The sequence below is a fragment of the Pteropus vampyrus genome, unplaced genomic scaffold (genome assembly GCF_000151845.1).
Source record: "Pteropus vampyrus isolate Shadow unplaced genomic scaffold, Pvam_2.0 Scaffold386, whole genome shotgun sequence".
NCBI classification, from domain to species: domain Eukaryota; kingdom Metazoa; phylum Chordata; class Mammalia; order Chiroptera; family Pteropodidae; genus Pteropus; species Pteropus vampyrus.
The window spans coordinates 122,476-127,010 of record NW_011889167.1 but is presented as its reverse complement, the minus strand read 5'-3'; positions in this window follow the sequence as shown (position 1 = coordinate 127,010).

Genomic DNA, 4,535 nt, shown 5'->3' with positions numbered 1-4,535 from the left:
TGAGTCTCGGTCACTTCCTGCCCGGACGTCCAGGTCCCCTTCCCGGGCTCCGGTCTCAGGGCCTAGGGGAGCCGCTCCGCGTCCCTGGCCACCCCTCCGGTCCTTTGAGGGCAGCCACACTGTCCCCGTGTCCCTGTTGGGAGGGCGGCGGCACCGTCCCCACGTCTGCCTCTCGGAGGTGTGTGGCATCAGCCGGCTGCCTTGGTCTCGTGGCTGAGACACAGGTGCTCACGTCAGAAACAAACAGTGGCACAGACGTGACGGGCATTGAGGCCAGCGGGCCCCGGGCAGGGGAGCACGACGCCGCACCGTGACCCGAAGGCCTTCGCCCTTCGCGGGGGTCCCTGCTGCCCGGAGTCGCGGGCGAGTGGGCGGAATAGGGCTGCTCTGCCTCTTGCTTGAGGAGAGATCGCCTCTGCGTATTTCTTTCTTTTTCTTTTAGGGTTTTTCTTTTTTAAGAGCATTTTTAGGCTTGTGGCAGAATTGAGAGGAAAGTTTGGAGATCTCTGTGTGTAACCCTCCCCCCGACAGGCACAGCGTCCCCGTCATCACCGTCTCTCACCCGACGGGACGTTTCTGAGGCCGACCGGACACTGACATCGCATTGTCACCCAGCGTCCAGTCTGCCGCAGGGGTTACGTGCCGTGGGCTTAGACGTGTGCAGTAACACGCGTCCGTCAGGGTGTACACAGCGCGTCGTCACTGCCGTTGCCATCTGTGCCGTGCCGGTCCACCTGCGCCCTCTGCCCGACACGTGACGACTGCACAGCTTCACTTGCTCCGCGGTTTCGCCTTCTCCAGAATGTCACAGAGCTGGGGTCATACGCGCGGCCTTCCAGACTGGCTTCTCTCTCTCGGTCGTGCGCATTTAGGTTCCCGTGTCTTTTCACGGCTTCATGGTTCATCTCCGTTTGGTGCTGGATAATGTTCCACTGTCTGGATGGACCACAGTCGCTTCGTCCGTCGCCCACTGAAGGACATCTCGGTTGCTTCCAGGTTTTGACGATTGCGAATGTAGCAGCTGGAAACATCCGCGTGCAGGTTTTTGTGTGGACGTTAGTGTCAAAATCCTTCGGGTGAGTGCTAACCAGAGTGATTGCTGACCGTGTGGTTAAAGTCTGTTTAGTTTCGTAAGAAGCCTCCAAACTGTCTTTCACATTGTCTGTTTGTAATGTATGACTTCGTAATTGTACAAAATGTGCAAACATCTGCCGCTATCTCATAAGTAACAACGGCAACGTGGAGTTGGAGGCTGGGGCACCGCGTCTGAGAAACTGCTGGTATCCGATTAGCCCCGAACAGAAATAGCCGTGGGCTCCGTGCCGCTGGTGTCCAGCGTCCGTGTGCACACACGCAGCGGTTCCGTGGCCCGGGCGGATCCAAGGGAAAGACTCTGGCGGGCAAGGAGACTGCAGATGGCCGGAGGCATTCTGGCCGCAGCGCTTCAGCCCGGACCCCTCGCCGTCAGTCAGGGTAATGTCCTTTAAATCCCCACGAGGGAAGGGGAAGGGAAGGAAGCAGCCTTTTTAGCCAGTGACGAGCTAGCGTCGCTGAGGTCTGCACAGCTCCGTCGACTGGCACGTTCGGCAGACGCCTTCTAGCACGTTCACTGCGGCTCCTGGGGAACACGGGCGGGACCCCCCGCCTCTCCGTCTGTAACCCAGACGATAGCGACAGATATATCGGCAGGCTGGTTGTTCGCCAAGAGCCATTACTACTGTGGGATCAAAAGGGGACAATTTATTAATTAAGTTGGAAGACAAAGGCTTCATAGCCCTGTTATTATTAAAATGAGCAAAAACCACCTGTTTTCTTGCATTTGCATCTCATTGAGGGTCTCATTAAGAATAACAAAAGCATTGTAATCAAGCAGCAACACGGGGGCTGGCTAGTTCCGGATGTGCCCTGTGAATCATCCAAGGAGTGAGATGGTGAAGGCTTCATTCATGATGGTTATTTGCATACTCGTGTGCAAGAATTCATTATTTAAAAAAAAACTTTAATTTCCAAAGCCATCATTTGTCTCTATTTTTAATCCATTTTGACTAAATAGTATTATGCAAATAGCTAATACTTGTTAAGCACTCAGGACATGCCATGTCAAAGGTCGACGGGAATGAAGGCATTTAATCCCCCAACTCTATTTGAAAAGCAACGTATTACCCCCACTTTCACAGATGACGAAACGAGGCTCGTCACTGAGCACTCGCCCCGGCTCACACTGAAGCCACTGTCGGGCCGGGTCAGGACCCCGCCGGCTTACTCTGGGCTTTAAGCGGGACGAGCTGGCATTTGGCAGATATTTACCGCGCTCGCTTGCTGGTTTCTGAACACAGGATGGGGAATGACAGCTGTTCAGGTCATTCCTTAGGACTCTGTCCAGACCCCGTCTGTCATCTAAATAGTTTGCCTTTTTTAAACCGCATACCTGTATTTCATTAGGTTATTTTCCGTTCTTCTCAAACACGTAACAGAAAACAGTTGGATTTCACAAGGATCTTCAGGTCTCTCAGCGGTTTGGGGACAGGGGAGGATGGGCCCTGGGCCGTCCGGTCTGACCCGTTTTCCCCCAGCGCTTAAGAACATCCGGCTTCTTTAAGCAGACAGCTGGCTCAGGGTTCAGAGTGGCGGAAGAGCTATCAGCACATGGACCGAGCCGTGTCGCGTCGGGCAGGCAGCTGGGGAGCGAGCTGTCGGGGGTCTCCCCCCGGCACACGGGGCCCATCACGCGTGCGGTGACCCGCCCAACCAGCGGGCGCCCTCCCCCACAGGGGAGCCGGGCCTTCTGTGACGCGCTCTCATGAATTCAGATGTCCCTTAGATGAGGCCAGCCCCCGCTCCCTCCAGTCTGCACCCGAGGTGGAAAAGCTCCACCTAAGATGCTGGTCTCCATGGCCTTTGCTCCTCATACCCTCGCCCTGTGTGAATCGCAGCCACGAGCCACCGCGAGTCGTTGGGGTTTGGGTGGCTTCTCACCTGTGCCCCCCACCCCTCCCCTGGTCGTACCTGCAACAGGCCACGTGGTGCTGAGACTCCAGGCACGTTCGCCGTTTCTCACGCATTGCGCTTCTGAACTATTTTCGCTTCTCATTGGTTCAGGCTTTCGTTTTTCATAAACCATTTACAATGTGGCATCTTCATAATCGTGTAAAAACGAAATATCTGCAAAACTAACAGGAACAGAAGAACTTGTGCAGATTATAGCGAAAGCCACTTCCCTTTTAAAACCAGACATCAAGTTCACAATATAAATGAGTAAAGAAAATGAACGTGAATAATAAGACTAATAAGCTCCATAGGATGAATAAGTACGTCTAGGTTTTTTAACTCTAAATAGACACATTTTTAAGCACATGACCAATAACAAAAAAATGCTCCGGTATTAGGTCAAAAATAAAATTCTCATTATAGTTCTCAAAGCAGAAAATGCACAGCTTAAATAATTGAATCAAAAGATGATAGGCCGTTAAGAATTCAAGAATAGCCAAATGTTATGCTCTGAATGATTATAACAAGCACACACAGTATTCTTAATAAGTCTTCAGAAGAGATAATTACATATTTATTAGGAAAAAAATTAGAAATAAATAAGCATGTATTTCCCGAAGGTGGGAGAACAGAAGGAGATCAGATGAAGTGGGAGACGGTGCGTGGATACGGGAAAGCGTGAACGAGTCCGTCACGCTGCAGAAATGGGGCGCTCCGAAAACGACATGAGACGCAGCCGCACGCCGACAAGGACAGACACGCCAGTGCTGCTGGTGACGTTTCCGTGAGGTTTCAGGGTACGGCTGTCCGGGAGCAGGCACGGTGACCCTCCGCTGATGTTTTCATGTTCTGACACGAAGACAGCTCAGAAGATGAGTGTCCTCTGGGTTAATGACTTCGAACCTCAGGGATTTACTTGTTAAGACCTTTCTTCGGTACGAGTCGCGAAAATTAGCATTCAGAATGGATTTCGAAAACCAATTACTATTAAGTTTGATAATTATAAATTGGAAAATGAATTTTTAAAAATCGCTATTTCAAAGATGTTTCCACAGAATTCACTGGAGACATGAAACGCTTTCATGGCTGTTCCCTTTCTCAAAATGTCTTCCTTTGAGCCTTTCTCCCCGAAAAGGCATTTCACTTGAGCATGAAAGTCATACTGCGTCTCATCTAGAACATGTGCAGACGACCGTCCTTATTTTTCAGGAAGCACATGTTGGAACAGTTTGCAGCCTTTCAGATTTTTGTGAGGCGGAGTATTCATTCATCACAGCAGTTAAGGTTTCTCGTACCCTGCAGCAGAGGAATTTATCACATCTCTACATCAGCAACTGCTCTGATGATTAAAATTCTCTTGCTGAGGTGGACTTAGGAGCATCCCAAGCTGCTGTCTAATGAATTTCCTTTATTATGTGACCCGAAGTGCATGTGATTTGAACACGACGATAGAGGATACAGACCCAGATAAGCTAAGTCAGTCTCTGGAAATCCCGTGCCAGGGTTTGACACACTGCGTGTGTCATGCAAACTCTAAATCGCTTTTC